General features: G+C 35.3%; 1 pseudogene; it reads right to left on the bottom strand.

Moving 5' to 3' along the window:
* Positions 1 to 1,200: 1,200 nt before the first annotated feature.
* LOC113342615 lies at positions 1,201 to 3,188 on the bottom strand (annotated as a pseudogene).
* Positions 3,189 to 13,024: the final 9,836 nt, after the last annotated feature.

Below are 13,024 nucleotides of genomic sequence, written 5' to 3'. Positions count from 1 at the left end.
ACCTATTTATTCTTTTCTCGTGCGCCTCGAGTGAACCCATTAATTCATGTACCGAGAGAGTCGATAAATTTTTTGATTCTTCAATGGCAGCGACGATATGATCAAATTTGAATGGTAAGCTTCTTAATATCTTTTCTACCACTCTTTTATTTTCAATGGTATTTCCATAACTACTGATTTGATTTACTATGCCAGTAACTCTTGAGAAGAAGTTCTGGATAGTTTCATTTTCTTTCATAAGTAAATTATCAAAATCTCGCCATAAATTTTGTAGTTTAATGGAGATTACCTTTTCTGATCCTTGGAATGCTACTTTGAGAATATTCCAGGCCTCCTGTGAAGTTTTTGCCACCGAAATTCGAGGAAAAATAGCTTTGCTTACGCCCTGTTGTAGAAACAGTAATGCTTTAGCAGCTTTCTTCTTATTTTCCTTATACTCTTTTTTCTCTGCGTCCGTCCATGACGACAGAGTTTCTGCCGACTCTGGTACTTTATAACCTTCTTCTATAAAATCCCATAGGTCTTGTGAAATGAATAGTGTCTTCATTTGTAGACTCCAATAATCGTAACTCTCACCATCAAAAATTGGAATTAGACTTTGGGCATAGTTGAAACCTTGAATATTTTGGTTAATTGCCATGAGTAGAGTTTTAGGATTACTGGGTTAGGTATGCTCTGATACCAAATTTGTTGGCGCAATGCGGAAATGTGATGGGTTTATAGAAATGATTTTGAAAGAGAGTTTGGTTAATTGGAAAGTGAGGCTTTGATTAATATGAAGATGAAAATGTTACAAGAGGTTTGTGTAGCAACTTTGGCTTCCACTAGTTGTTTACAAGGAGGAACTTTGGCTCTTACTCTAACTCTAGCTCTCACTCTACTACTTGGTTACTCACTTGAGTTTTTGATTGTTGTTGGATGATCAAAATGAACCCATTGATTGCCTATTTATAGGATCAATGGAACACTCTAGAAATAAAACATTCTAGAGAACACTTGATCAATCTAAGATTAGTCTAGAGATTGAATATTCTAGACCATGACCAAGGGACCTAGAGACATGGAATATTCTAGAGTCTACAATTGAATTTCTAACTAAAAATGAGAAGAGTCTAGATATCTCTAGACTGGGCCCAATCAATGGAGATAAGCCCATGGGTGTTTTAGCTAATCTAGACCATCACAAATTATCTAATATCTTTAACAAGCCACGCCTTTTTGCTGACCCAACACTGGAGTTGACGTAGAGTCACGAAGGTTCCAAAACACCATCTCCGGCACACTGTATCCCTTCTCCCTAAACTTATTCTGTATCATCTGGTAGTCAGTTTCCCAATCATTAGCAGCTGCATCCAACCTCGACTCGGTGAACTCCATATCGCTAAAAACAAAAAGCCGCGTTATCATTTGATCTTCCTTCAATTTCCCATTCTCTGCAACTTACAGTATTAAGTCGAACACCTTCTGGAAGTCAGTTGATTCTCCCCAGTCCATCCGTTTAATGGATGTCGTCTTCGATCTCAAATCATCACCTACAATCTTGTGCAGTTCAGGGTACTCACTGAAAGTGATAACATGTCCTTTCCATGGTTCTTGGGTAATTTCTGATACTAACAAACCAAGAGCAACAGAGACATCCATTGGCGTTCCATTCATACTACCAGATACATCACAGATTGCAAGACAGTCATTTAACTTTCCAATTTTTGTTATATCATCCACCATTCCACGCCACTGCAGCTCTGCAACTTTACAATCCTCGGCATCTTTACGCCTAAGATACTCGTCATCCAACAAAAATTCTTCGTCAACCAAAGTACCTATGATCTCATGAGGTAACAATGCACCAGCAGCAATCTTTTTCTCCCCTTTTTAACACTCTCTAGGTACTCATTGAACCTTAGTCTAGTCGATCATGTTCTTCGAAGAATTTCTTGTAATTTCTCATAGCAACAGAAGCAACACGATCGTACGGCAAAGATTCCCACATCTTAGAGCTCATGTAAACTTCAGGCAGTTCCAAGACTTTACGTAGAGGAACCAAGTATTCTTTCCTCAGACGGTCACGGATTCGATAAGCATAATGAGCCTCTTCAATATTTTCGTAGTCAGGATTCGAGCTACGCGGGAATATTCTTCTAGCAATACTTTCACATAAAAGAGTAGCCTTGTCGAAGCAAGAATCTAGAGAAGGACACCACTTCGAAGCTAAACTAATCTTCCCGGTCTCACTAGAATTCAAATACTTCAAATCGGAGATTAAAAAGTCGGCAAAAAGATCAGATACTTTATCATGTAAGTTTTTATACTCGGTATCTTTCCCGTACCTCTCAAGTGCTCTTTTCGACAACTCAATCGCCTTTTCCTTCCTACTCTTCTTCTTCTTTGGCTTCTCCTCCTCATCATCGGAGTCCGCTTTCACCTTCTTCTGAATTGGGTTCCTCCTAAGGCCGGCCTTATTTTGCATTGGATTCCTCCGATTCTGAATTGGATTCTTCCTATTCTGAATTGGATTCATCCTATTCTGAATTGGATTCCTCCTAGGTACAGGCATCCTTTGATTTGGATTCCTCCTAGGTACCGCTGTCACGTTCTGATTTGGGTCCCTACGAACACGTTTCCGAGTCACTGGATCAACTGGATAATTATACTTCTCAGTCTGCCATTCGCTCTTTCGTTCTTTTCTGATCTCAACCCCTTCATGCAATCTAAATAGAAGCTCTGGTAAATCCTTGAAATACCCAAAATCGGCCATAGCTCTGAGATTAACAGCTAGGGTTTTAGGATGATTCTTATGAAGCCATAACGCGGCTGCGTAAAACCCTTCCTTATCCGATTTACCAGTCCCTCTCACACCTCTCAAGTTGCACACCAACTTCAAAGCTTTTAATGCATCATGTTTCCAGGCTGATTCTAATCTTTGGGCTACGGTTTCATGTGGAGAATCTGGGACTACATGGAAGAAGAAGTAACGGATTATCAGTTGAAACATAAGTTGCTGCTCCGTTCTCTGTATAACCTCTAAGATGAGAATCAGAAGAACCCCAAATATTGTTGAAGTTACCAACCATTAGGTCTATGAAAGTGCTTCCACTTCCATGTTTTGGAGGTGAAGGAGGTGAAATAACTGAGCTTTGTATTGATGGAGGGCCAATAAGTTGAGATTCATTAGCAGCAATTGAAGACATTGAGAAGATGATTAGGGGAACGAAGAAGATTAGGGTTTGGAGATGCCTATGGTAAAGAAGATTAGGGTTTGGAGGAAAAAGAAATTGCTTTGAAAATTTGTTTATTCTTTTTCCTTTGAGAAGATGTTTATATATATACTACTAGTAATATTGGGGCGCAAGAGTTTATTACTTGGGGCACAAGATATTGCTGGAGTATATGGCGATTATGGTTTCCTAATTTGAGAACATAATACTTGTATCAGTACTTCATAGGTTAAGTCGTTAGCCTTGAATAAGCCCAGTTGACAATATGGGTCGTATACTTGTTAAGTTATGGTGTACAGGTATCCAATCCAATAACCCAATAAGAACAAGTGTCACACCATCTGCTCCAGGATGACAATGTAGTGAATATATGGCTTATACGAGCCATCTGTAACAACAGCATCGCAAGTATCAGATCTCTAATACTTTAAAAAAATAAAAAAAAATTGACCAACCCAATATGGCATAAATAAAGAGACAAAATCATAGGAAAACCCATCACCGTAAAGAAAGTTTATATTCCAGATCTAATGATCGTACATAAACAAAACCCTAACTCTTAATTGACAGTTGACACCAACACAGGGAAAAGAAACCTCAATAGAACAACATGCAAATCTAGAGTCCAATAAAACCCTAAATCGAAAACAAAAACTAGAAAAGAAGAAAATAGGGTTTTAATTCTCGCATTTTCTTCTTAGAATTTCTTATTTTTCAACCAATGTCCAAGGGGTTTTAATTCTGTGTATATTTTACTCTAAGGGTTTACCTGGCAACCAATGTCTGTATGGTTCATCTCTTTTATAAGCTATATGAATTTCAATCTTAATCGATGGTTTCTCACGTTCATAAAATGATTCATTAACATTAAACATGATACAAAGATTGGAATTTACCATTTTCCTCATTCATAAGTCCCAGTGTCCCATATCATTCTGCAACTTATCCTTCTCTTTGTTGTGGAGTTCAAAATCAGTTTCTGTTGGGATCTTGCATCAATTAACAACACGTTAGATGTATCAAAATAATACGTCAAGAACCGAATCAAAACAACTCTATCGAAACAACTTGACAAGGACAGGATCACAAGTTTAACAAGTTGTCCTTAACACATTTATTGCGGGTATAGTCGAGATAAGTAATGCTAAACCCCTCACAGAGAAGATGTGTCCAGGATAAGACTACTCCTGATTGTGACAAACAACGCATTCAAAGATGACAAGAACCATAGCATAGAGAATCAAAGATTTTCCTAGTTGGAGAAATTACCTCCAATGCGAACTCATCCTGAGCCAAACCAGTCTTGTTGCCAGAACCAAAGGCAATCTGGTCTTGTAGAGTATGCTCCAGGCATAAAGCACATTACTCCTGAATGTAACTAGGCTTGATGAAAGTGTGTCAATTACGTGGACAATCACAGTGGGGAAAGTGGAAGCAAAAACTTCAGTAATAATCAATCCTGAAGATAACCAAGTGAATATTTCAATCTGACTAGGAGTATCCACAAGTATCGAGCTGATCAGCACTTTTTTCAATGACTGGTACAACCTGAAGATGAAAAACAAACAAACCCACAACACTGTAAATAACCCTAAAACACTATTTTTTCAATGACTGGCACACCCGCCCATGACTGGCACACCCGCCCCTTGATCCGTGTAAATGAAAGTAATAGTCTCATAAGGCAGGATAATACCCCGCTGTGGTTCGAAAAGTTGCAGAGGTCTAAAAAATTGCTCAGGGTTCCCCATGAATCAATAAACATGCTCCACCATTCGTTCTCACGCTCCCTTTTGCTGCCATCAATGACTTTCTTGGATGTACTTCACTTAAGGTTCTGCAATTGAAATGATTCCTCATAATGTTAAAACTTGTTTTGTCAAGAAGAAAAGACTAATCAAGCAGCATACCCTTAGGCAATATTTCTAAACTAGCTAGCATACACACTGAAACGAGCAGCATTTTGCGTCTCTTTCATATACCAAACAAAAGATGCTAAAAGTAAAGAAATGAGAGACATTGTTTTTCAATCTCATAGATACCTTAAAACCTCTCGATGAGTATATACATATTCAACTTCACATTGTTAAAATTCTAGTTTTCCAGATTTAACAACAGATTTCATAAGTGTAGTATGTATGCCCATTTTCCCATTTTTATATACCGGTGCTTAAAGACCAAGCCCATAAATGTGTTTCAACTTTTGGCATGACAACCCAACTGATACTTGAAACTAGAGAGAAAGTGATTCTATACCTCTATAGCTTTACTCTGCAGTGTAGGAACTTACGGAAATTCATCTCCACTGTAATGCGTTCATCTGGGCTGACTACAATATAAAAGTAAACTTTGATAGAATGCCTTGTGCCTAGATTATAACATATGCACGGTTTAATTGATGGTTGTTAATAGAAAGTTCCCATGTCATAAACGAAGTTTTCAAATTTTCATCATGTTCCTGATATTCGAAACAAAGGTTTTAAGTTTCTAGGATATAACAACGTCACATAAGGATGGTTTTGCAATTGATCAATGACATTTCTAATCCAAGGATTCCTGAACAAAACAAGCAGTTTTTGTACTACATAACACAGCTACACATCCTTTATTCATTGATCCAGTATACAGACGCATCACAACTAGACTGATAAGTTAAGAATTTTCCTCACCATCTATACTTGTTTCTTTATCTCCTGGTAGTCTAATATGCAAGTAAGATGTGCAAACTTATGTTATTGAGTCCTTCATTCCTCCAAATGGCTTAGGAGCTTTGGTCTTTCTGCAAGAGCGAAAATTCACATAAATGTCAGTCAAGAACACGTGTCCAGCAAGCTCTCGATTCAATGAAGATAACACATTATATAATGAAATCTGATAACAAACATTATACTAATTAAGAAGAATGAACCTATGGTTCCATTCAAAATCCCTCAATTAACTTAATCATAAAGAAGAATCACCTTAAACTGAAATTGAAATTTACCGATGTATTCACTTCCTCTGACTTCTGTCGTTGAAATATGGGTGTGCCAGGTAAATTTTCAGAACACAAAGTTAGACCCACTTCTAAAGGTGGGATTCATCCTATAAAACAAATTAATATCGTGTAAATATACTGATGTTATGCTTTTCATTCTTGAGTTGATCTTCAAGGTGAGCAGTGAAGATAATGCTCATATTTGAAGAGCCCGTTAATTTAGGTGTTAACAGTATCCTGATGAAGTGGATCAAGTTGTAATACTTACAGTACAAGAAGTACAAAGAGATTTCAGTACTCACCAAAAAAATGTGAAGTTAGAAAAACTGACTACTTGTCCTAATTCTTCCATTAGAGAGTTAGAATGCCAAACACAACCTTCCCAACCTACAAAATCAAAGAAACACCAAAGTCTCCAGAAACACCAGTAGATGGGCATGCGAAACAAAAGTCCTAGTTGTATTAGCATCCTAAAAAAACATCAATGAAATTTATGAATTCAAAATTAAAAACAGATCTAGAAACAAAATAAAAAAACAAAAAAAACCTAAAATTTTACCAATATGAAACATCATTTCCCATTCCGCTCATACCGATAATGAAATCAACAACAAATTTTTTTATTTTTTTTCCTTTTCTTCTTCTTCTTGTGATTCTGAAACAACTTAGATTTGATAATATTTCTTCCCCTTACAACACCTTCTTGTTTCTTCATCTTTCTTCCTTAATTACATAATAATATCGTCTCTCAAAATCCTTTTCGTTTCGCTATTTAGAGAATAGAGCTTTGTGATGGGTTTCTTTGTAGATGGGTTTTTGCACCTGTGCGGCGGGGAGTCCTCAAGAAGGGGCTTATTGTGGTGTTATGGGTATAGTTTTCTAGGGCCAGCAAAAGGATTTTAAGTTACTTTATGATTTACACCCCAAGCAAATGACTTTTACCTTTTATTTTATGAAGTCACTTTTCGACTTCTAGGAGAAATCAATCTCATAAGAGGAAGTAAAAAAAAAATTTGTTTCATAAAATAATTAATTTCTTTTTGTATCGCCAGCAGTCAGGATCAAAATATTTTGCTTCCAAGTTAACATTTTTTTATTTCTAGACACAAATTAACTAATGCAAAAAGTAACTTTTAGGTGTGCAGGCTAAACAACCTCTTAATATTTGAAACTCAATATGAAATTATGCCGGCACACAAGTTTCTTGCTCTCTTTTTTTTGCTTTTAACAATCGAAAAGCGATTATACTACGCGTATCCAAACACCCCGTGAATTGGAATCCAATACTAACTAAGAAGTCAATTTTTTGTGAATAAACTTAATTTGTTTACTTCTAATTGTTTCTATCTGGCCTGCCTCTGATTTGTCAAGAACCAGGTTGGTTGATTCATTTGTCACTATCTGCCTTAAGGATTTACTTCCTCAATCTAGCTCCATGTTAACTTATTTTCGGCTTCAAAAACTTATATACATAGAAATATAAAAGAAAAACAAATTATAAAGAAAAACCACCATTCTACAATATTTGATACTCCAGTGAAGATGAAGTCAATAATGAAGACTTGACAGTATACAATAATGTCGAGGATGCTAATAGGGTGTTTGGAAAAATTACTTTTCGACTTAATTAAATTAAAAAGTCAGTGATAATGAAAATAAATAAAAGTTAAAAGTTACTATTCATTTTTTTTTTTGAATGAAGACGCCACTGGAGCATTTATTAATGGAAAACCAGAGTAATTCTTACAGCAGCCTAGCTACAAGTTGGGCACCAACACCCTTTTGAACAATTATTCCTAATCTGTGGAAAAGAAAACCATCAACTCTAGCATTAACATCATGACTAACAAGGCGGTTACTCAATATCTTCAATTTTGATAAGCGAAAAAGTCAGAAGTGTAGTTGCAGGAAATCCTACACTACACCCCTCATATGATTTCATTATTACTCAACTCATTTTCAGATTTACACTCTTAATTTTATTGATCATTCTTTGAATATTCTTACAAGAAAAGATAAAGGAATTAAGAATGACCTCTGCTCTAGACTTTCTCTCTCCTATTTACTTGTTTCTTACTCAAAAAAGATCTCTCTATTCCTTTACAACTGAACTATTTATAGGGAAATACATAGTGGATGACAGGTAATCTGTCCTTTATTTTCGGAAATGACTTGCTATATTCTCACAACCTTACAAATCTTAATCTCGCAAACTCTCTCATTTTCGCAGGACCATCACATCTTTCTCATGATTTTAGCTGACGTCGTTTATTATATCATTTCTGAAATTATTCTGCGACGCTGTTGTGTTGTGTTGATGATAATTTCGCTAAGATATTATTGTTGAGAGATTTTGATCCTACATCTTGCCTCTTTTTATATCTGTCTGCGAAGTATAGAATGATGTGAGAAATGCCGCAACTGTTCATCTCTTCATATTCTACATTTATCACACGTATTCTTTCTTCCGTCTGTTTCTTGACACGTCTTCTGTAACCGCTGCTTTTCAACTGGTCACGTCTTTTCGTCTTAATGGTGTTTATTTCTTCGAGTATAAAAAAAAATCTCCTTTATATACTCTTCTTACTCTTCTTTCCACTTTCTTTTTACTTTCTCTTCTCTTTTTATTCTCTTATCTCTGCAACTCTGTTATTCTTCTGTAAGTTCTGCTACTGTAATTTTTCCCCCTTCAATCTTCTTACTTTTTATTCATTCGCATACTCTATATTCAAATATGGATCCAAGTGGTCATAGACATGAGAAGAATTTAAAAGATGTCCAAAAAAATCTTGCTGATCAGACTTTTCTCTACCATTCCTGGTGAAAATGCCAAGTCAATTCTTTCTGTCAAACTTTTCTCTGATCAGTACTGTGATGATCAATAAATAATAATTTCGCTAGGTCATATTCTCGCAGGTCTCCTTATTCCTCTTTATGACGCAGATCTTCCTTTATTTTATGAAATTCTCGCTCACTCGGGATTTTCGCGAGCTATCTTCCAACTGAGTGGGGACTGCATCCGTCTGATGCTAGAGTTCGTTAACCGTGGTGCTGGTAAAGGATCTCTGTACTCCAAAGAACTTAGGGATTCTAAATTCGCAGACCTAGAGATAATTGCTGAGAAATACACAGTAGCGAGTTTCTCTGAGTACTATAAACTTATCTCCATGAAAAAAGAGAATACTCGCTGGCGTATTCGTTTAAAAAGTAAAGATAACATTGATGAAGCTAAAATTCTCATGCAAGATATTGACTGTCATTCTGGTAAAAAACCATGGTCCCAAAAAAATCGTTTATATATAATCTCTAGAAAAGTCAACAGTAGAAAATAAGTCACGTGGTAGCTAGAATAGTCTAGATTAACTTAGTTCTCTGGATAGTTCATGTTTTAGCTAGTTTAAGTTGGTGTTCGAGAATGTTCAAATAGTCAGTTGTATAGATTGTCTCTAGCAGGTTCAGACGAGTAGTATAAATAGGAGGTACTAGTCCTCAGTTGGAAGCACCGATCAAGCTAGAAAGTGAGTGATCGAGTGAAGTAAGGTCAGTAAGGTTGTGTGAGAATTTGAGTGTTTGTACAAAGTTGTGTGTGTAAATTAACTTGTGATTAATAAAATCAAGTTTTTTCACAAGTGTAATTTTGCCCACTTAGCTTCTCAAACTCAACATTTTCCACCGGTGATGTGGGTAAAGATCAACACTGATACAGCTTCCCAAGGAAACCTAGGATTTGGAGGGGCGGATTTCATCATTCTAGACCACCAAGGTGTGTATCCTCTTTTAAAGATGGATCAATACCATTAGGAATCACTGCGTCCTTTGTGGAGGAAACGAAAGCAATGCAGCTGACATTGTCAACAGCAAATGACATTAGATACCCACAAATCCTCTTGGAATCTGACTCAAAGCAACTGGTGCATATCCTCAAAGGCAAAACACCTTGAACTTTGGCACTCTGTATAATGATCCAGATTAGCTGTGTTCTCTCCATTAGGTTGTGAACTTTAAGCTTCTCAACTTCGCGGAGGTCCATTATTACAAAATTCATTTTGATCTCTCACGTGTGCCCTTCTTTGTTGGCTTCTCTTGTTCACCTGCCATATATCCTAGACAAATGAAAATAGTACTTTTGTTAGCATTAAACAGTTCTCAAACACTGAATATTAACAAATGCAAACATGTATTACAGAATCACGCATTTCAAAGTTCACCTAATCTATCTTCCAATTGTTCATTACATTCAAAGAAAAATTCGAACATTTTCTAGATCAAGATGTCAGATATGCATCTTATTTAATCATCTCTTATATACAAAATTCAAAACAAAATCTGATTTCTAGACATTCATATAAATATGAAACTCACCCCTATGATTCTTCATAACCTTATTTGTTTTTGAATTGAAGTCGGGATAAAACCTCGGATATCAGACACCTTGGACGGCCATCCTCAAATGTGGATTCTAAAGAGAAAATGGGTTATATAGCCAAAACGACAAGTTTTCTGGGCCATATGGACCGGTAGGAATTAGACCTGGGTCAAATGTCCAAAGGAATCTTTTAATGTAGAGAGACTAAATTACCCTCATTTTTCTTCTCCCTCTCTAGATAATATCGATTTCTTATGGAAAGTTACATAACAAAATCAGTCTTTCTTCATCTTCTCCCTTTTTTAACTTCAATTGAGTCCCTGATTTGGTTTCGATTACAAACCCACATCTTCCCGTAGATCTTCGTTTCAACACATGCACTCTTCCATCTTTATACTAACTCCAAGAAAAACCATATATAAACCGAATTTCCATTTGGATATTAGAATTAGGGTTTTCGAATTGATGTTAGTTCGATGTAACTGAATCTTCTTTTCAACGAGAAGAAGCTTTTGATACTTGATTTATTCGTTCTCGTTTTTGTATTTCTGGTCATATTGAGGTAAAAAAGAAAATCTGAGTTTGGATAGATCGGGTTTGATTTTCATCTGAAACTCTGATTTCAATTTCAATTACAACCCTAATTTTCTTTAAACATCAGTTTCGGTTGTAAACACTAACTTTTTTTTCTTTAATTTCAATCTCAGACACCTTCAATTTCAGATAGTTGGTTGGTTGTTTTTTTAATTTCAATCAACTCTCAATTTAAATTCCAATCTTCTCTCAATTCAGTCACCATTTTTTGAATTTGAATCTGTGTGTTTGTTAGTTTAACAATTGTTTGTTTATGATTTTGTTGCAGGTGAAAACGTGACAGGACAAAATCACTTAAACGTTACAGAAATTTAGAGAAATTCTTCGTAACAACCATAGCATCCTGGTTAGTTCCCTTGTCACCTTTTTGATCCACGGTGAAGCAAGTCTAGGTATTCTTTTCATACCATCCTTATAAAATAAAACTTGATTCAGTAATAGTGGTGGCTATGTCCATGATTAAGTTCATTCAAAAATGATGGTGGTGATGAAACTAGCGAATTAGTTTGTTTTGAAATTGATTTCATCAATGTTTGATAGTAACATGAAATTGGTTTCATCTGTTCTGGATTGACTTGAAAATTATTTTCATCCATGTTATACTAGGATGAAACTTGTTTCATCTAGTTATAGTCTTTGATGAAACCAGTATCATCCTGTTCTAAATTGACCTGAAAAATATTTTCATATAAGGATGAAACTGGTTTCATCTAGTTATAGTCTGTGATATACTTAGGATGAAACTAGTTTCATATAGATCACTCATTGATATAACTTAATTTCGTCAAAATACTCAGGATGAAATCAATTTCATCTAGTTGTAGTTCTGGATTGACCTGAAATTGTTTTTATCCATGCTATACTAGGATGAAACCAATATCATCCTGTTTTGGATTGACCTGAAATTATTTTGATCCATGTTATACTAGGATGAAACTGGTTTCATCTAGTTATAGACTGATATATAATTGTATTTTCGTCAAAATACTCAAGATGAAACCAGTTTCATATAGTTTACTCATTCATATAACTTAATTTCGTCAAAATACTCAGGATGAAACCAATTTCATCTAGTTGTAGAATGTAATATAACAGTATTTAAGATATGATAAAATATTGATGTTGATTTACGTTTTCCATATGTTAGGTTTGTGTTTTTGTGATGATTTTAATAAAAGTTAAAGCTTACAGTTTAATTGTGTGTGTACTCTTTACTCTGAATTGATTTTATTTCAATAAAATGGTACTTCAGATTGTTGGGTTAATCACTTATCTGCATATTCTTCACATTCTTATAATTTAGATGTCAAATGACAGGCAAGAAAGATAAAAAGATGAAGAATGTAGATTCAATAAAGCAGGGGTTGTTCATGATTGTGGTGTTCTACATCAAATGTCACCTTTGACCAAACACATATAAGTATACAAATGATAGGTGTAGTTTGTCTTTGAGAGCACTTTACAGGTATTGTTGTCATTCTTTTCACATGTGCATAAATATAGATTTTGTATGAGAAAAATCTTGATTTTCCTGTCTATAACTGTTTCACTTGTTAGATTTTGAAGGATATTGCTCTGTTTTTGCTGAGATTGCAGATTACTCTGTGTTTTTTTCCAATTGTTGTATGGTGTACCCATATACCCTGTTTTATGTTACTTTGTTTTATGAGATTACTCTGTTTTTTGCTAAGATTACTATGTTTTATGAGACTACTCTGTTTTCTGAGATTACCCAGTTTTATGAGATTGCCCTGTTTTATGTTTTTCTGTTTTATATTGCTAAGATTACTCCGATTTTTGCTGAGATTACTCTGTTTTATGTTACTTCATATTTTGTTTTTTGCTGAGATCGAGATCAAGTAGAAGTTGGTG

Source organism: Papaver somniferum, unplaced genomic scaffold (assembly GCF_003573695.1).
Source record: "Papaver somniferum cultivar HN1 unplaced genomic scaffold, ASM357369v1 unplaced-scaffold_45, whole genome shotgun sequence".
Classification (NCBI taxonomy): domain Eukaryota; kingdom Viridiplantae; phylum Streptophyta; class Magnoliopsida; order Ranunculales; family Papaveraceae; genus Papaver; species Papaver somniferum.
This window is presented reverse-complemented; position numbering and strand designations above follow the sequence as displayed.